At 45.4% G+C, this 20,663-nt stretch overlaps 1 protein-coding gene across 2 annotated transcripts in view; it reads right to left on the minus strand.

Annotated features, from left to right (window-relative positions):
* The window catches only part of TC2N (tandem C2 domains, nuclear), a 110,709-nt gene extending 90,525 nt beyond the window's left edge, over positions 1 to 20,184 (minus strand). Inside the window, exons 1-3 of one of the 2 annotated variants that reach the window (XM_029597810.1) lie at positions 19,890 to 20,184; positions 5,759 to 5,873; positions 5,246 to 5,385 (exon numbers count right to left, since the gene is read on the minus strand). The gene's annotated coding sequence lies outside the window, so the exon portion shown is untranslated. The remainder of the gene's footprint in view (positions 1 to 5,245; positions 5,386 to 5,758; positions 5,874 to 19,889) is intronic. The other variant, XM_029597809.1, reaches the window with a different exon arrangement.
* Between the last annotated feature and the right edge of the window lie 479 nt (positions 20,185 to 20,663).

Consider the following 20,663-nt stretch of genomic DNA (forward strand, 5'->3'; position numbering starts at 1 on the left):
GCTTTTATGCATTCAGCGAACAGGAACAGGTAAAAAAAAAAAAAAAAAAAGACTACTGCTCCTGTTCTACACTGGGAAGTCTTTTGGGGGTTGAGATTAGCCCTGCTTGGATCACTCATTTTTTCAAGAGATTGGGTGGGTAGGAGGAAGAGAATGGCCGCTGCTTGGTGGGTACTGAAGCTACCTGGATAAGTTTTATCCTGTAATTTTAGCCAAGTAATATCAAGCAGGAAACTTAATTACCAGTTAACCTTACCTGGATAAAATTGCTGCTCACCTACCTACCAAATACAGGTACTGTTTTGATTTTATTTTATTTGAAGTATTGCTTTGCTAATTGTAATGTGGGGCAGATGCTTTGTGCTGTCATATTTTCTGTATTATTTTAACTCAAAACTTTAAAAAAATAAGCATTTAACAATGGTTTTAAATAAATACAGACCTTGAAAGTCTTAACTATATCATTCTGCAGTCAAAATCTACCTAAATTTCTGCAAAAATAAAAAAAAACAGAGAAATAAGCTGTGAAACTTACAAATTGGTAAATTTAATATTTGGGCTTTTATTTGCCCACATAGACTTTTTATTTCTGTGAAATCTTTGCCTTGCAGAAGTTGCGGGAAATGAAATCCTGGGGTAAAAGATGCTAGCTCACCGACTTTTTGCACTTTTTTTCCATACTTTTGCTCCAAACTGAAATCTGACCTGATGCAGCATTAAGTGCGTGCATATGGCTACTAACTGCATGCAGGCGGCCCCTGAGTCGATGCCCTGATTTGACTGCTATACCAATAACACTGCATTATAAATCACATTTCCATACGGATGCAGATAACTAAATAAATAATCACACCATCAGTCAACTTCTTACGCAGTTATGTGCAAATAATATGCTGTTCATGTCGTTATATACAAGTGCCGTTCAAATCTGTGGAGCCACCTAAAGTTTCCCCACTGAGGCAGGAAGACTCCGAAACACGGCACACGTTTGGAACATCAAGCGACAAGATAAGGGACTTTTGATCAATTTTATTTGAGGCCGGTTTCAACATAGGATACTTTTCAGCACACAATGGTTTCACTTGCTAGGCACATGAGTCTTCAGCATTTGAGTCTCACACAACACGTGGATTTTTGTTTTTAAATGCATAATTTAAAAAAATAAATAAATAAAATTGACCTTTTTTCATTGGAGAACCAATAATTAGAGGACATTCAGAGCTTGCAGAATTGTGATTAGCCCATTGTTATGAAGGTCCCATATCTAATTTCTAAGTTTGACCATGATGTATGATTAAGAATTTTTGAATTTATGATATATATATTATGGGCATTATAACTGTGGTGTAATAACGCAGCCAGGAGTCACTTTGTTTTATTCTGATACCAAATAAGAACATTAGGGGCCATTTCTCAAACTTGCCACCTAAGAGCAAAGTCCATGAGTACTCTGTACCTGTGACCCTTGTATATGACTTTGAAAACTGTCCAGGGGCACACAGTACCAGTGGAATCTGCCCCTGCTTTCTGTGCAGGTGAAATTTCAGCAGAAAAATAATAATACAGGTAGCTTAGAAAACGCAGTCTACGGGTATTATTCTCCTCCATCCCACCCTCCCGCAGCGCACACACGCCTCCTCACGGACCAGGTAAAAAACGCACGTGTTACGGAAGGCCGTGCATGCTTTGAAGCCAGATTGAGTTGAGGGAGAACCAAAATTTTCAGAGAGGTCTATTTACCCAGGTAAACAGGATTTGAAAATTGCGCTGTGTTGGAGGGTAGGGATTTTTTTTTTAATTCACCGAAACAGCAGCAAACAAACCACAAAAATCCTAGGGGAATAAAACGTGTAGGAGGAGGAGGAGGAGGTGCTCGCTCGTTGTGACCCGCAGGCAAAGGTTCAGCAGGAGATTCTTCCTCCATGACAAGGGACACAATATGTTGACACAATCCACAGTGCAAAGGAAAGCCTCTCGGCCTATCTCAAGTTAAGTGTGCCTGCCAGCTTGGCTGTCCTTGTATATCCCCAGTTAGGCTGTCTTGGATGCCTTCTACAGCAGGGGTGTACTCCTGTTGAGCCTGAGAGAAAAAAACCAATAAAACAAACACCCTCTCAGCAGCAGAGCTCATGAGTCATCAGCACTCAGAAGAGATATCCAAGTGCCAGTTTCTTTAGGCCAGAGGCCAGGTGGAGATGACGTCCCTACACTCAGCAGTTGCTGTGCTCGAGGGCTCCTACAGAGAAGCTCAAGTTGCAGGCAGCAAGGGCCGAACAGGTAGGGATGCAAACGACTCCTGCGAGAAAAAAAAAAAAAATAGTGCTGCGTGCCTGCCGAGATTGCTAACCGAGCGCTGTGATGGTCACAGATATTGGGGGGGGGGGGGGGGTGGAGAAATCTTTAACCAGCTAACATAAAGGCAACTCACGGCGATATTTTTGTTGCAATTTCCTTTAACGCATCTTTCTCAACAGGACCCGCCCATGTTATTTCGCTTTGAAAAATAGGTAAATTTGAAGCACACTGCATTAAAAGCAACTCCGCACGTCACAGCTGCTGTTTCCCTGCGGGCAGCACAAGATAGTGCTCAGACTTCTGGCCCAGGAGAGGTGGGTTCGGGAAACCGTCGCTCGACTTTACGAACGTCGGTTTTCCGAACCCGCTGACAGCGATCGCTTAGGAAAACGGACGCCAGTAAAATTGAGCATCCGTTCTCCTAACCGGACGGCACATTTTTAAAAATTAAATTTACTTAAACATTTTTGGTTCCTACGACTTAATAAATCGCTAGGATATTAAGTCGGAGGGTGTACAGAAAAGCACTATTTTCTGCTTTTCTGTACACTTTTTTGGGCTGCTCATAAATTAACGCCTGCCCTTGGGCAGACGTTAATTTCTGAGCGTAAAATGCGTGACTTGGCTGCACATTTTGGGGCAGATTTTCAAAGGCTACACGCGTAACATACGTGCGTAACCCGAGAAAATCTGCCCCTGTGCGTGCCGAGCCTATTTTGCATAGGCTCGGCGGCGTGCGCAAGCCCCGGGACGCGCGTATGTTCTGGGGCTTGCAAAAAGGGGCATTTTGGGGGCGAGGCCTCTGGCACAGCCGCCGTGCCGGGGGATGGTGCGCTGGCAGCCGGCCGGCGTGCGCAAGTTACACCTGCCCAGAGGCAGGCGTAACTTTCGAGATAAAGGTCAGGAGGGGGTCTTTATTAGGGCTGGGGGGCGGGGCATGCAAGGTACACAAGTGTGTACCCCCTTGTGTGCGCCGACCCCGGATGTTATAAAATCGGGCGTAGATTTGTTCGCGCCGGGTTGAGCGAACAAATCTGCGCCCTCGCGCTGTTTTTAAAATCTGGCCCCTTACTTTCAGTACCCTGGGTGACTTAACTAATAGTCTCATCAACATGCATTTGCACGTGATGAGCTCTATTAGTTTCCAGGGGGACTGGCCGCACGTTTTCAGCTCGCTAAACCCCTTACAGCATAAGGGGTAATAGGCGCATGTCGAAAACATGAAGCCAACCGCGTGCTGAATGGTACGCTCGGCCGAGCGCACTTTACAGATTCGGCCTGAATGTGTGCATGCAGATTTCCCACCCCTGACCTGAAGAGGCTCACAGGAGCATCTCTTGTGTTGTGGGTAAAAATGCACGCGCTCCACAACCCTCATGCGCCTTTAGCCGTTTCCGAGGAGGGCGGGTTCTATTCAGGCCATTTTTACCCAAACATATCCTGACTTCCCTGGGTAAATGCCTTGGAAACTGCCCTCATAAAAGGTACTTTCATTGAGCTTGCACTACGCAAATACGAACTGGGCAGTACTCCATGAAAACAGCAAGCAAAGCTATCAGATGCTTTAGAAACCAGATACTAAGAGGTCAACACTGAAAGGGATTTATCCAGACAACGTTTGAATTATATTGAAAAATTGCAATTTTAGCCAATATATATACACCAAAAACCTGTTGCATACTCATGCCAGAAATATAGTACATACTTCAAAAGATGCCCACCATAATAGTAAACCCCTCAAGTCATACACACACACGCTGCCTATAAACACCAAAAACCATCTCCTTTCACTCACAGCCATACCATCTGCTTACCACACATCCATATACACTGAAAAAAAGAAAAGAAAAAAAAAAAGATTGTGAAAAACCCTTTGTATAAAACAGCATATGGTAGATAAAATTTGTTGCACTTTACAGATATAAGTTGGCACATGGTGTTAAAAAAAAACCCCAAAAAACTTAAAAGAAATGGTGGCGTGTGTATACTGGATGTGTGGTAAGCAGATGGCATGACCGAGGGAAAGGAGATGGTTTATGGTGTTTATTGGCAGTGTGTTTGTGTGTGACCTGAGGGTTTTACTGTTATGGTAGACATCTGTTGAAGAACATGTTTCTGATGTGTCTATGGTTATTTCGTCACAGGCTTGCTGCCCCGTGATGAATTCCAATGGCGTCGTTGGCTGGCGACTCAGGTTTACTGCCTGAGAATCCAAATCAAGAATTGCACACTCTCTTGGGCACTAAATGTTTAATTAGTTCAAAGTTCAAACTGAAAGAAGGGTCCAACAAGCACTGCAACAAGGATGAAAAGAAAAAAAAAAAAAATCAGCACCAATCCACCATAACCTCGAGTGGCGGGGGGAGGGGGGAATAGAATAAGAGCGAACCTCCAGTACTTTTTTTGCAAGGCCACCATGTTCGCCAAAAAGACAGATTAACTTTCCAACATCACCCCCAAATCATTCTCAAACTTCTCGATCTGTGCAGAAGATTGCAATGTGACAGCTTTCCCCTTCCTTGATTACACTCAGTGTGGCAGAAAATAAGAAGGGAAAACTTAATGCCCTTCCTGACCAGGAAGGAGTGCAGGAGTAGCCTGGTGGTTAGCGCAGCGGATTACGAACCGGAGAGAATGATGAACCATGCTAAAAAAAAAAAAAAAAAAAAAAAAGGGGCGGGTGAAACTGTGCAGCCACACTGTATGGCGGCAGTGTGCGATTTCCCCTGCCGCGGGGTCACAGGTGAGCTGTCCACTTTCGCACCCACAGCCCCATGGGAAAAGGTGTAGTTATCGCCCGCAGCACTGCCGGGCCATAACCCCGCCCACATATTACCAATGCGATGTGGCTGTCATCGCCTGCGGTAGGGCGATAAGGCCACGTTGCATTTCGATAAATGGACCCTATTAGACTGCAAGCCCTCTGGGGAAAAGGAAACGCCTACAGTACCTGAAAGGGGGAAATCCTTCATTCCACTGGGTCCCTTGTCCTTCCTAAAAATATTTGTTTGTCTCCAAGGTCAATGGCTCCGTTGCATAAAAATAAGAAAAATGTGTCTGTGGCATTCATCTTCTACGAGCAGAACATTTCTTAAACAAAAAAAAAATAAATTGCAAAACACACTTTTATAAGCTGTGTCGAAGTATTCTCCGGCTAACATTCAGCATCCTACCCAGCACAGCAGCAGGCTGATTTCACTCTGACACAGTCCTGTCATGCCTAACAGATAAGTCGTAGCGCAATCAGAACACGGGCTCTCAGATGCAGGGTTTGTCCTGGTTACACAGCAGAGCCTGTAATCTACAATACACACAAAAGAATGGTCAGGTCTGGACGCCAGGATCTGCCCTTAAGAAAGCGATACTCTTATTATGGCCTGGATTTTCAGTCTGAAACGAAGGCCCTTTTCTACAGCAGGCTAAGCAACACTCCTAATTAAAAAAAAAAAAAAAAGTTACTCACCAATTTTAAGATTTCATTTACACCCCATTGGCTGACACGGCTCCATTGTGCTAACAAACGTAATCATCTTTCTTCTGACAGCTTGGAAGCGCGCGGGGCATTTAATTAGTGCAATCTGAAAGGAAGGAAAACCATGTCATGGTAAGTGGGACCGTTGACAAACTCTGCTCCCTTCACCTTCCTTTATTTCCAGTGTCCCCATTATTCTGAACCACTTGTGCACGCTCACAAGTGCAGGGCAATCCCAGCTGCTCAGGGGAATACACAAGCGTGAGAAAGCTTAGCATGCCTGTCTCTCTATCTGCTAGGCTACTTCGTTATTTTCATATTCTGTTTTTCTGCAAAAGATACCTTGAAGATGTTAGAGTGAAAGATACCTGGTTCCCCCGTACACTGCTTTTAACATATTTATGGCCCTGTTGAGTGACATTTTGCACACTCAGGGCCTGCTTCTCAAAGCGCGTCACGCAAGTAAGTGGTGCTTTGAAAACCAACCAGGTTGGTGTGTACCTAAAAGTCCATGCAAAATCCTATTTTGAGAGTGCTTTTTAACCGAGCTGCAAGTCGCCGTTCCAGAGGGGCAGAGCTAGGGTGAGGAAAGGATTTAAGCGCGCATTTTTTTTTTTTTTTTTTAAATATTTTTAAAAGCCATAGCGGTAACTTTCAAAGTGATGCACATGCAGACGTGCACGCGTTTGCCGGAGCGCGCACATGGATGTCCCGATTTTATAACGTGCGTGCGTTTATGCACACACGTTATAAAATCAGCTACCCGCGCGTACACGTGCACATGATTTTATGTCGACGCGTGCATGTGCGTGCGAATACTGTCTCGAGTGCATACGAGGGGGGGGGGGGGGATTTTATAGATGCACGCGGTGACGCCAATACCCGTTTCCCCAGGCCATTCCTAGTTTACCCAGTTAAACATAAAGGGCTTTCATACTCCCCTAGGGCTAGCTTGCCTTTCTTTTCCTCTACCTGGCCCCACCCTTAAGACCTCACGGCCGGATTTTCGGGGTTTAGGCACGTGGCCGGGCCTTACGCACGCTGGGCCAATTTTCAAAGGGCCCAGCCACGTGTGTAAGTCCCGGGGCCAACCAAAGGGGCGGTCCGGGGCTAGAGGCGCCCGGCACAGCAGCCATTTGCAGCTGTGCCGGCGTGCGCAACTTGCTCCTGCTCGAAAGCAGGAGAAAAGGGAGGATAACGAATTTTGGGGTATTTAGGATAGGGATGGGGGGGGGGGCAGGATAGGGGAAGGGGCTTGGGAAGTTCCCGCCCAGTCCGCTCCTTAATTGGAGCGGACTGGGCGGGAACTGGGGGAAGGCCCCGATGCGTCGTCGCACGTAATTGCGGATCTGTTCCCCCCCTTGCCCGTGCACCGACCCAACATTTTATAGCATGCGCGTGCCAGCTGGTGTCATTAGGAAAATTCAGCAACGCCAGTGCCCTGCCCAGTCCACGCCCTGCCCCCTTTTTCACAAAAAACATTTTTTTTTTAATTCGCGTACCGGGAGATAAGCGCGTGGCCATGGGCCTTTATAAAATTTGCCCGTCCGAGTCAGGCGCGTATCTCCTGGTTTTGCCATGTACAGGCCTTTGAAAATCTACCTCTATGCGCATAAACCTACATGCAGCAAGTTACGCCCTCGATCTAAACAGGAAATAGCTCCCTGCTTGTGTGTCCCTGCGTGGAGTGCGTACATCTGAGAACTTTCGAAGCAGGACTTATGTGCAGAGATCGGCCTGCAAAATTTTGGGCTGAATTCTGAGCGCGCAAAGTACTTGCAGACTTCAAGCAAGTTGTGTCAAAGGTTCCGAAGAGTTCCCCCAATTCTGTGTCTGCGGAATAAAATATTTCGTTTTGTGCCGCATCTGGCCCTCGTCCTGCGATTTTCATCCCTTTGCTCTCCGTCCCACCCTGCGGTGAGGAAGCAGCTGTGAACAGAGGGCAGCAAGCACCCAACAAGCAGCAATAACGAGGTTCTGCTGCTCGTTAAACATTTAAATATTTCTTACTGTTTAGTAGTCCCAATAAAAGGCAAAAATCTAAAAAAAAAGCTTTAAAAATTTTTTTTTAGTTTTTTAATACTGTAAATCATGCAAAGACAAAACCTTTACAGGGCATCATAGGACTCTCTAAGCCAGAGGTTCCCAAACCTGCCCTGCAGGCCCCCCCCAGCCAGTCAGGTTTTCAGGATATCCACAATGAATATGCATGAGATAAAAATTTGCATGCTATGGAAGCAATGCAAATTTTCAGTGTTATTTTGGGGGCGAGAGAATGAATCAGGCCGGGAGGCCTGCAACTGCAGCATTTTCTTTTTCAATAAATACATACATAACTACTGTTGGGGTTTTTTGGGGGGTTTTTTTTATTTCTCTTTATTTTCGCACAAAAAAATGCACAACCACTGAAGGAAAAACATCAGATTCTTTTCAGCTATTAACTGATCATTTTTCTTAAAACACACGTCCTCGCACTCATTAGCCATCCGTGTCTGTTCCTTGCCAACTTGCACCGTCCTCAGATGCCATCCTCGGGACATGTGCCTAACATTTACTCTGGCCAGCACCGCCACCAACGCCGCCGTGATCAGATGAGGCCTGAAATGACGCAGGCCATTGCTAATGATGTTGCATTTTAGCATTGCTGAGCCAGATGTAATGGAGGACAGACGAGGTATGCGAGCCAAAAGCATCACATCGACAGGCCAGTTCCGGCCCGTGGGCCTTACTTAGTTAGATCTTTGGAATATAGCTGGTTTACATGTAAAGTTATCTGGGTACTCTGAAACTTATTCAAAGATAGGTTTCAAAGCTATCCAACAATGTATAGCTGGAGAACTTTATTCGAGGATATTCAGCAGGACATTCATCCTGCTTTCTTTAGCTGGATAAATTATCCATTTAAACTTTGAGTATTGATCTGATTGTATTTGCGCATATGTATATACAGATATATTTTTATGTTTATTTTATGCCGATATAATGGATAATTGATTTGTTATTTTGTGTATGTATCGTAACATGCGATGAGTATGGGTTTACTTGTAAAAAGGTTTTCACCTAAACTAAAATTATAAATTATCGAATGCGAGTGTCCGGTAGTTTATTTTATCTTTGCAACACAATGGCAGCGCTGAGCTGGATACTTCTGTTTTAAGTTCCTCTACATAATATCTAGCCTGAAGGTAAAAAAAAAAGCTGCTACCTGGAATCTTTCCTGAATAAAGTCACAAAATAAATTACCTCCAAGCTTGTCTAGCAAATCAGCGAAGAGTTTAATTCCATAAGAGCATGAAGGAGAGAAAATATTGTTATTTAGGCTTGGTTCACGTGTTAAAAGGGGCTCATGTTGAAGATCCTTTTTACCCTGGATTTTGAACATGGGAGCTCATAGGATATTTCTAATAAATATATTTAAGAGCACAGGAGAGCAAATTGTCTTTCCAGATCTAAAGAGGCAAATTTAGCCTTTTCGTTTGGCTGTCTACAGTGAATCTTAATTGGTTGCTCGGGACCACCATCTCTTCAGAGGGGCTTTACTAACCAAACTCACGTTCTAGCATTGGGAGATGCCAGATCTCTTCTCTCTAATACTAAGGGTAACATTTTATACTGGGTAAAGTAATTTCAGCAAATTGATCATTTCTCTTAATACATTATACTGTATTATAGTTCATCTGTTCATTATATTATATTTGATATGTTCCATGTAAACCGCCTACCCGGCGATAGTTATCTTTGTTAAATGTGAACCGGAGTGATATGTATTGTATACAGGAACTTCCAGTATATAAAAACCAAAAAATAAATAAATAAATAAAATAAACAGATACGACAGCTCCTACCCTGGAAGAATGACAAGTGGTTTCTCCACAGTTCCCAGCAGGTACTAATCTTGCATATAATTAATACAATTTATTTAAATTAGCTGAAAATATCCGCCTGCAGTATTTAATTTATCCTCTATCCCAGCTAAGAAGTTATTTTTAACATTGCAGCTATGCTTATCCCTCACAAATCTGATCTAATAAGTATTTTTGCCAGACACACAAAAGGGAAGCAAAGCCGTCGTGAATCAGAGCCTAACTGCGCTGTTTATTAACATTTGCCTGGTTCAAGGCTCTGTTTCTTCCTTTTTTTGTTTCATATTCCTACACTGTAATTTTAAATCCAACTGATTTTATTTCTCATATATTTGTAACACTTTCTTGGAGTACTACGTGTGCAGCTTTTCTTGTGGCCACACACTGTTTGTTAAAAATCCCTTTCACTGAGTTTACCCATTAGCTGTTCGTGCTTAATCCTACTTCATGTATATCAGTGCAGTGCCTATGTGGGATTATAGATGATGAACAGCACAGCAGGAGCCCGATTCCCTTAAGAGTCAAACGTGGCGGGAACTCTTAAAAACCTCAAATGCAAATCTGAACAAAAAGATAAGGCTTGAAAATTTAGCTTTTCCTGCCTCTATTTGCTGCCTTTTTTAAAGTAAACATTCACCCAAAGCAGTGTTATCTTGCACGGGGTTAAAAGCTACTACTGATTCATCAATCATGCTTAAGGTTACCAAATGGTTCCAGATTTTCAGGTCAGGTTGATCCAATCCTGGTTTTAAACCACCTCCCTTCTCCCCTCCAACAGCATTCAGGGATTTACCTAACAAGCAGGCCAGTACAGTACAGTGCTCTCCGACGGAGCGCACTGTTAACCTGTTCTTGGACGCGTTTTTTCCCTTACCCCTTATTCAGTAAGGGGCGGAAAACACGTGTCCAACCCACTGAACCTAATAGTGCCCTCAACATGCAAATGCATGTTGATGACCCTATTAGGTATTTGCGCGCAATTCAGAAAGTAAAATGTGCAGTCAAGTCGCACATTTTACTTTCAGAAATTAGCACCTACCCAAAGGTAGGCGCTAATTTCTTCCGGCACCGGGAAAGTGCACAGAAAAGCAGTAAAAACTGCTTTTCTGTGCACCCTCCGACTTAATACCATGGCGATATTAAGTTGGAGGTCCCGAAGAGTAAAAAAGGTTAAAAAAAAAAGAAAGAAAAAAACCAAATTGGAAGTCGGCCGGCGGCCGGTCGCTCAATTTTGCCGGTTTCCGAGCCCGTGGCAGTCAGCGGGCTCGAGAACCGACGCTGGCAAAATTGAGCGTCAGCTGTCAAACCCGCTGACAGCCACAGCTCCTGTGAAAAAGGAGGACATAGGGACGTGCTAGTGTCCCTAGTGCCTCCTTTTGCCCGTTTTTACCGCTGGGCCTAATTTAAATACTGAATTGCGCGCACCGGCAAGTGGCCGGTGCGCGCGCCGGGAGAGCGGGCTCTCCCGGCCCGCTCTCCTACGGACTTTACTGAATCGGCCTGAAGGTAATGATGGCAGAAAAGGAACAGATGGCCTATCCAGTCTGCCCAGATATCTTCTTATGATATTATCTGCCGCTCCGTGCAGTTACCCCCAGTCTTGTGATAAGAGCAGTAATATTTACAATCAATCAAAACCAAGCAACTGTCAAACCCATAAAATTACCGCTAGCGACATTTTTACTGGGCGAGGAGCCTTCTTGATAATCCAGACAGCGCTGCTTTGACCTTCTTTGCTTTGGGACTTGGCTGTAGAAGCCATCCTGTGCTTTTCCCCCTTATGTCCCAGACCGTAAAAGCCAGGGTCCCTTTTGGTTGTTGTCTGTATCCAGGTCCCCTTATTTCACACACACACACACACACCCCCTACTCCCCCGCCATCAAAGCAGGGAGCAATTTTACAGCTGCATCAAAAGCATCAAGGCACTCCTCTTAAGGGATCAATTTTGGGACCGGTCCTGGTTCAATATCTTGTGAGTGACATTGTGGAAGGGATAGAAGTTAAAGTTTGTCTATTTGCAGATGATTCTAAGAACTGCAACACAGTGGACACGCCTGAAGGAGTAGAGAGAATGAAAAGTGATTTAAGAAAGCTTGAAAAGTGTTTGAAGATTTGGCAGCTGGAATTCAACAAGAAGAAGTGCAGAGTCATGCATCTGGGGTGTGGCAATCCGAAAGAGCTGTATATGATGGGGGGTGAAACACTGATAATGCATGGACCAGGAAAGGGACCTTGGGGTAATAGTATTCGGCGATCTGAAGACGGCAAAGCAATGTGACAAAGCAATAGCTAAAGCCTTTGTAGTCTTGCTATGCTTAAGGAATGCAATCAGTAAATCAGAATTACAACTCCCTGCATGCAATGCAGTAAAACCAGGACTGGATCAATCTATCCTGAAAATCTGGAGCCTGCGAGCAACCCTAATCATATTCAGTGAACAAGAGGTCTGTGCTAGCATTGGTTTAGCTAAACAGACGGATTATATAGGACAACTTACATGCATATCTGTGGACACTGAAAAAATACCTGGTACACAGGAGAGTAAATAAACATTCATACAGCTGAATTTACAGATTGCATGCAACAAAATTTACATATTTCCGGATTATAAATTGCACAACTGGATGCAAAGAGTCAGAGGATAAGCATGGATATAAATACATTTAATTTACAGGATAGTTGGTGGTTTTCGGCTGGTGCCAGTAAAGATGGATGCAATGGGGAAAACAGTCGCTCTTACCCTTGAATGCTTGGCTAAAGAGCCACCTGCTTCCTGAAAAGGAGGTAGGTAGTTTTCATTTTTAGCAGCGCATTTCTGGCAGCGAGTCCCGTGGGGCAGGAGCTATTCCTGAGAAGGCCTATGTCGGGGGTCATAGCACTTTATTTCCTTTGCTAAAGATGCATCTGGTTGGTGTGCGGAGAGGTAATTTGCCCTTCAGGTGTAGTCCGGCCCTTTGGAGGATATCTATATGCATATAGAGCTATATAAATCAGCAATGCTTGTACTGCCGATTTAAAAAGGCCAGCTCAGTCACGGAAGTGTCTGTATAAGGGATAAGGCGGTGGTAATCAGACTACGAAATTCTCACCCATTTCCTGCCGGCAGCTTCAGCAGTTAGAAAACTTATTGTATGTAGGCAGGACAGGTAGGTTTCCTCTGTGTCGATCAGTGCAGGAGTGCACTGAATATCAGCACTGAAGGGCAGAGTTCTCCCTGCCTCCCCTGCAGACAAACTGCACAATCTACACCCGGGGGATGTGCTGTCAGCTTGTCTCATTTGTTCCCAGCTACCCATGCTCAAGTCACTGTAATTCTTAGATGAGACAGGAAACAGGACAGAAGGCCAGATGCAAGCTTTACAACTCCCGAGTTTCAGACTTGGGGTGATTTGACCCCCAAAGGCAGCAGGCACTTTGGAGGAAGGATTCTCAGTCTAGCAGCTCTAACTTAAATCCTGAAATTCTTGTCTAACCATGTTTGGCACTTTCAAGGCTGCCCCTAACATGTTCTGTTTTGTTTTTTTGTGTGACCTGTGTCGTAGATTCTTCACTTCCTGCTCTGTAAATGCTGATGTACAGCACAAACTTACAGTGCCACATTAAAAACATAATTCAAATACAAATATAACAGCTTCAATACACAACGCACTGGTTCCAAACCCAAGTAAGGTGTCACAGAAAAGCATCCGATCCATAGAGAGGAGAGATTTCCTGTTTATTGTAAATTGTTAATATTTCTCAGATTGCCACACGTTAGAAGAGCTTCCTTGCAAGGTGAGCAAATAAAAGCACCACAAGTGTACTCTGCACATATTTTACAGCATGCTTCCAGTATTTCTAGGGAATCTTCATTTTCGGTTTTTATTTTTATTTTTTTCCTGACAATTTATCAGCGTTTAATATAACAAAAAACAAGAGAAAAAAAATCAATGGAAAAAAATGTTTCTATCAATTTTTCTCCTGTTTTTTGTTTGCTGTAATAAACACTGAAAAATTCTTGTGAAAATAAAACTGAAAACGAAGGTGCCTTATTTCATATTGTACAGAATAATTAAACTGTAGCATTTGTTCACAGTTTCATATATATATATATATATATTTTTTTTTTTTTTTTTTTTTTTTTTTAAATACAGAGTGATTTTTAGACTCATCTACATGAAGTGGCCTGCTACCTATCAAAGAGAGGAACATTTTATTAACTTTTGTAATAAAAAAAATAAATCAGTAACAATGTAAATTTCCTGATTTTTAATTCTGAATTTTTTTACCATTCCAGAGAAGGGTTTGGTGAGCTCCAGCTACTGAGCTAATCTCACAGATATTAATGTGCTGGAATCTGGATGCAACAATTAAAGAGAGAGCATGGCATGGATGCACAGCTTTGGTTATGCAGGTCAATGCATGGGCAATGCCTTAAAGGGAGCGCAGTCCACTCATGGGAGGAATTAATGCAGCAGGCAAAGATCTTTACAACTCGGCAACCCATGCAGTCGTGCAATTTTCCTTAATATTAATTTTAATTTAATGCTCTATATCTGTGATCCCAGCACTGGCAATCTTCAGCCCTAATAGCTGCTTAAGAGTATTGGAGAGAGGGGTAGGAGGAGAGCAGGAAAAGACAGGGTGAAACGGGGAGAAGCAAAAGAAGATGAAGGCCGGAGAGAGAGAGAGCAGGAGAAATAAAAAAAACACAGAGAGAGGCAAGAGAAAGAGGGGAAGGGAAGATGAGGAAACAGGTACAATAAAGACGACCGGCTGACAGATGTACAAACCAAGAGCACGCTGAACTGGAGAACAGATATACAATGAAAAGACCGCGGGGGGGGGGGTCTATTTATCAAAGTGGCTTAAAAGCACACAAAGCCTTACGTGACTTGTGCGTGTCTTAAAATCACCTTAATGCGCAATTTCAAAGCAAAGGCTTAAAGGTAAATTTTAAAAGCCCGGCGCGGGCATCGATTAGGGGATGCGTGCATAAGTCGGGCTCTCGTGCTCGCCACCATATTTTAAACGCCGCCCAGATACCAGTGTATCTCCGATTGAAATAGGGGCGTGATCAGGGAGGAGCCTGCGCGGGGCATGGGCGTTCCGGGGGGTGGGGCCGAGAGATGCGAGTGCAAATACTTAACACGCCCCGGCCCGTGCCCAGGTCCAGTGCCGCGTAAGATTACTTCTGCCATGGAGGAGGTGTAAGTTTAAAAAAAAACCAAAAAAATAGCCATATCCCAGTGTTAAGGGACTGGGTTAATTGTGAGGGGGGGGGGGCGTGAAGGCTATTAAACTAGGGGTTTTGGAGGACCTAGCTCTTAATTGACTAAAATGGTGGAACAAGTGAAGAAACTGGCAACGGTGTTGGTGCGCGCCCCTTTTAAAATCCGCCAATTTTCATAGTAGAAGCGGAATTAGTGCCTCCACTTAAAATTGGGAGTAAATGTACACGCAGCCAGGCTATTTTATAATTTGCGCGCAAGTTATGAAATGGGCATGTATTTGGTCACGCGCCAACAACATGGGCCAGAGTGCGCCCACGTGCCGGTTTGAAAGTTACCCTCTCTTGTTTTTGCAGTAATGTTGGCATTAACACAAACTGGGCTATATTTAAAGGAATTGATGAGCATATTTTTGCCTGCTATTAGTTCAATTAAACATTTAACATGGTAGCTAGTTTTAATAGTTACCAAATCGTGTTAATGCCAATTTAACACAATTTGAAAGTTTTTAACATGCATTAATGCTTGCACTGGTACTAACGGGCTTTGATAAATAAGCCCCCTTAAGAATGGGATATCGCAGCAATTCTCAGCCGGTGTGTCACGACACACCAGTGTGTCGCCAAGCACTAGCAGGGGTGTCACGGCTCCCGCTATCCCACTGCCCTGGTTGTGCATCCTTTCTCCCTTTTGTTTGCCCTTGCGGGCCAATGGGAAGCCTCCCTTCTTCCTTCCCCCACGCAGGCCAATAAAAAGCCTCCTCCCTTCTTTCTGTCAGTGGAAGTGGGAGGAATCCTCTGATTGGCTGGTGGTGCAGGAAGAACGGGCATTTCATAGCCCAAGGGTGGTGTGGTTTGAGGGGGGCTGGGAGGAGTGGCAGTGTCCAGGCCAGTGGCAGTTGAAAAGCCCAACCCTGCCGAAGCAAGGCTGCCACGGGAGGTCATCCCCTTGGTGTGAAGGGGTGCCTGGGTGCGCGAGTGAAAGCTTGTGTGTATGGTAGTATGGGAGCGAGAGCATTTGTGTGTGACTGAGAGCCTGTATGTAAGTGAGAGAGAATGTGTGTGATTGAGAGAGAGATTGGTCATAGAGATGATGTTTGTGCGAGAGAGAGAGACTGGTCAGGGAGGCGTCGTGTGTGTGTGTGTGCGTGTGTGTGTGTGTGTGAGAGAGAGAGAGAGACAGACTGGTCAGGAAGGCGACATGTGTGTGTGAGAGAGACAGAGACTGGTCAGGAAGGCGAAGTGTGTGGGTGTGTGAGAGAGACAGAGACTGGTCAGGAAGGTGACGTGTGTGTGTGTGGGGGGGGGAGAGAGACAGAGACTGGTCAGAGAGGAGACGTGTGTGTGTGAGAGAGACAGAGACTGGTCAGGGAGGCGACGTGTGTGTGTGAGAGAGACAGACTGGTCAGAGAGGAGACGTGTGTGTGTGAGAGAGACAGAGACTGGTCAGGGAGGCGACGTGTGTGTGTGAGAGAGAGACAGACTGGTCAGGGAGGCGACGTGTGTGTGTGAGAGAGAGACAGACTGGTCAGGGAGGCGACGTGTGTGTGTGAGAGAGAGAAAGAGACTGGTCAGGGAGGCGACGTGTGTGTGTGTGTGTGAGAGAGAGAGAAAGAGACTGGTCAGGGAGGCGACGTGTGTGTGTGTGTGTGTGAGACAGACAGACTGGTCAGGGAGGCAACGTGTGTGTGTGAGAGAGAGAGACAGAGACTGGTCAGGGAGGCGACGTGTGTGTGTATGAGAGAGACAGAGACTGGTCAGGGAGGCGACGTGTGTGTGTGAGAGAGACAGAGACTGGTCAGGGAGGCGACGTGTGTGTGTGTGTGTGTGAGAGAGAGAAAGAGACTGGTCAGGGAGGCGACGTGTGTGTGTGTGTGTGTGAGACAGACAGACTGGTCAGGGAGGCAACGTGTGTGTGTGTGAGAGAGAGAGACAGAGACTGGTCAGGGAGGCGACGTGTGTGTGTATGAGAGAGACAGAGACTGGTCAGGGAGGCGACGTGTGTGTGTATGAGAGAGACAGAGACTGGTCAGGGAGGCGACGTGTGTATGTGAGAAACTGACCACAGCCCTAAGGAAGAGGGACCATGAGGACAGAACTTCAGCAGCCACTGCTGTGTCTGGTGTGTGCTTTTGGCGTGCAAGGAAAAGGAATAGGACATTTGCTGGAGACTGTAAACAAAGGTGGCTTTTTAAGTTTATTTTTCTTGATTGACTGCCATTTTAATTATTGAGTATTACATGATGTGTCTGCTGTTTTGAAATAATTTATTGATATTGGACAATTTTTAATAATTTTTATGAGTTTTTGATTGTTGGATGTTATTCTTTTCATCAGCTGTTTTGAAACTTTTATTAGTATAGCTTTACAATTATTTCTGTATGGGGATGTATAGCAGCTTGGCTTATTCAGTTTTCCTAATATTTGTAGTGTTGCCTTTTCATAGATAGGGTTCTTACTGTTTGAGTGTGTTCCATAATACAGGTGTAACTTTGTTCAGATTAGTTTGTATGCATTTTTTGCAGATCCTGGGACTATCAGGTCGATACAGTAAAGTGTGCTCCGTCGGAGCGCACTGTCAGCCTGCTCTGGACGCGTGTTTTCCCTTACCCCTTATTCAGTAAGGGGAGGAAAACACGCGGCCCACCCGCGGCACCTAATAGCGCCCTCAACATGCAAATGCATGTTGATGGCCCTATTAGGTATGCGCGCGGGATCCAGTAAGTAAAATGTGCAGCCAAACCGCACATTTTACTCTAAGAAATTAGCGCCGACCCAAAGGTCGGCGCTAATTTCTTCCGGCGCCGGGAAAGTGCACAGAAAAGCAGTAAAAACTGCTTTTCTGTGCACCCTCCGACTTAATATCATAGCGATATTAAGTCGGAGGTCCCCAAAAGTAAAAATAAAAATAATAAAAAAAATTTGAATTCGGCCCGCGGCTGTCGGGCTGAAAACCGGACGCTCAATTTTGCCAGCGTCCGGTTTCCGAGCCCGTGGCTGTCAGCGGGCTCGAGAACCGATGCTGGCAAAATTGAGCGTCGGCTGTCAAACCCGCTGACAGCCGCCGCTCCGAGCCAAAAGGAAGCGCTAGGGACGCGCTAGTGTCCCTAGCGCCTCCTTTTCCTTGTTTGCACCGCGTCGCCTCATTTGAATACTGGATCGCTCGCACCGGCGAAGGGCCGGTGCGTGCGCCGGGAGAGCGGGCGTTCGTCCGCTCTCCCGCGGTCTTACAGTATCAACCCGTATGTTAGGTGCTTATTTCTCTTTCCATTTCTCCACTCTGCATGCAGATTGGCTTTTTTTGTTTTCCATTCCAGTGTCTGTCTCCATATTTATAATCTATGGTCTTTCTGTACTTGGTAATGGGTCAGTTCTGGGTGTGTGTCCGAGGTGAGGTAATTTACTAGCGTGTAGGCATTTGTATCAGTCTTATTTGTTGTGTTTTCTCAATAGGATATGCATTAGTGGTAAATTAATGTCTTTTCGTAAGGAAGTTTATTTTGCCTGGTAGTAAAAGGAGTTTGTTTTGATTTTACTGGGATGTCATCAGAACCAGAATATCTTTTTTGTATGGTGAGTTGTACAGGGTAATGCCCTAGATCTGCTCTGTACTCATTGCTGGGGGTCGAGGGGGGTTCCTGAGGACGGAGAGTGAGAACCATCTGTCAGGAGTGTCCTGGCCGAAAAAAGTTTGAGAACTACTGGGATAGCAAATATCATTTAGAACAGAGAAGGTGAGACAACTTGGAAAGGAAGAGATGAGGTAACAAAAAAAATGAGAGATGGAAAATAAGTCATAGATAAGTATGTCAGACAAAAGAAAGCCATGAGAAGAAGGGCACAGAAGATGCAGAGACAGTCACTCAACATTCAGTGCACAAGCACCTCTTCATATTGGGCCTGATTTTAAAAAACATTTACTCGAGTAAAACAGGGTTTTACTCGAGTAAATGCACTTTACTTGAGTAAGTGGGCTTTTGAAAATTGCTATAATATATGCCATTGAATTGTCCATAGGATTTACTTGTGTAAGTGCACTTTACTCCAGTAAATGGCTTTTGAAAATTGCTACAATAGTAGTTACATTTACATGTGTAACTCCTTTTGAAAATTACCCCCATTATTATTATTTTTTTTTTTTTTTACAAAAATCAAGTATTGTTAGTTTATTCTGGGGGGTAACTGGTTCTTTGTGATGAGGAAGGCAAGAGGGTATATATAATAGGCAAGTGATGAAAGTAACAGTGACAGTCAGCCCTTGCCTAGCTGGGTTGATATCAGGTGACTATAAAATCAACAGAAAAAAAAAACCCCTGGATCGATACCAGCAGGGTAATGGTGGCCGGGTACTCTCCAGCAAGGCCATGGGAACCTAGCACGTCACACATGAGGGCAACAGCAGTAGTTGCCTAGATCTCCACAAAGCTTGGTGATAAAGAGATGGAGATGGGGCTGGGGGCTTGAGTTTTGAATCAAGTATGGGAATTTGTTTGCTCTCTACCCAGGATGGCAGAGAACCAATGAGGAAGAAAAGAAAAACTGACTTGAATAAGGAGCGATATCCTACAAGCCGTCATGCGCTATACCTGGCAGCTGGGGGTGTATCCTTTCAATTTGGACAGGAATAAGTGGGCAGGCTGGAAGGGGACAATTGGTCTTTTCCTGCCAGCCTCTAGCACTGTGTTATATGCACGAGACCGGCAGTTCGCACTTCCTCCATACCCACAAGTAGCATTGCTTGTGGCAGCTCCGAAACCCCGGGAAAACGTTCTTGATTGTACCTGCAGAGCTTTTAGATGAGTAAAGTGCAAAGTAAGAGCGTGCCCCTTCCAGTAACAGGTTACCGGCAGCCCTAGCTGCTCAGTCGCTGGGAGCGAGGGATTAACCTCCAGCCGCTCGCTGTCATTCTCCCAGCAAACAGCGACGTGTCAGGGTACGGCCCAACGCAGTCCTCAAAGCAAGAAACTCAGGTAAAAAACTCAACACCGCCAGCAGCCTCTAGGATTATTCTACCCTATACGAGAAAACAAGATGCTTAGCAAAACTCACGTTGCTCTTTTCTGCATGGCGTGGCCGTGCTCGTTAAATCCGAGTCAGCGTTGCGCGAGCCGTGCGGAGGGGGGCTCCGCGCATCCTCGGGGGCCTTCCCGCTTCCCGGCCCCCGGCTCGCGCTCTCACCTCCAGCCCGGGACACTGAGGAGTGCGGCCAGCGCGCGCGCGTGCTCTCTCTCTCTCTCTCTCCCTGTATACCCCTGAGGAAGCACGCGCCGCCTACGCCAACCGCCTCAGAACGCGGGCCCGGCAGCGCGAGCTCCGCCTCCTCCCGCAGCCGTCGACTTCCCGGACCCTGTCCCTGGCAGCGCCCTGAAACCCAATGCTAAGCCCTGCCTCCGCCCACACCTGGAGAGCGCGCGCGGCCGCCTCCTCTGCTCTTCGAGGAAATGTTTTTGGTTTGTTTTGGTTTTGTTTGTTAATTATTTGCGGTAGGCTGGGGGGGGTCACGTGCTCGTGGCCCCGGGGAGTGTGGAGTGCGACGGCGGGTACCGACAGCACGGGAGGAGGTCGCGGAAATGCTTTTTAGCACTAGCCTGAAACTCGGGAGCAGGGTCAACCGCCTCGTGGCCCAGCTGTTACTCTGTTGGACACAGGGACCCGGGGTAGTGGGACCCTCCAACAAAACACGCCAACATCTTTGGCATTTTTAATTGGGAATTCCCGTCACGCTCTTATTAAGCATATTTTGGATGTGCCCTTTTTAAAGAGGACTTTTTTCTCACTTTTCCCTGCATGACTGTAGTATATACACACACTTGAAAAAGTTTA

The sequence above is a fragment of the Rhinatrema bivittatum genome, chromosome 4 (assembly GCF_901001135.1).
Source record: "Rhinatrema bivittatum chromosome 4, aRhiBiv1.1, whole genome shotgun sequence".
NCBI classification, from domain to species: domain Eukaryota; kingdom Metazoa; phylum Chordata; class Amphibia; order Gymnophiona; family Rhinatrematidae; genus Rhinatrema; species Rhinatrema bivittatum.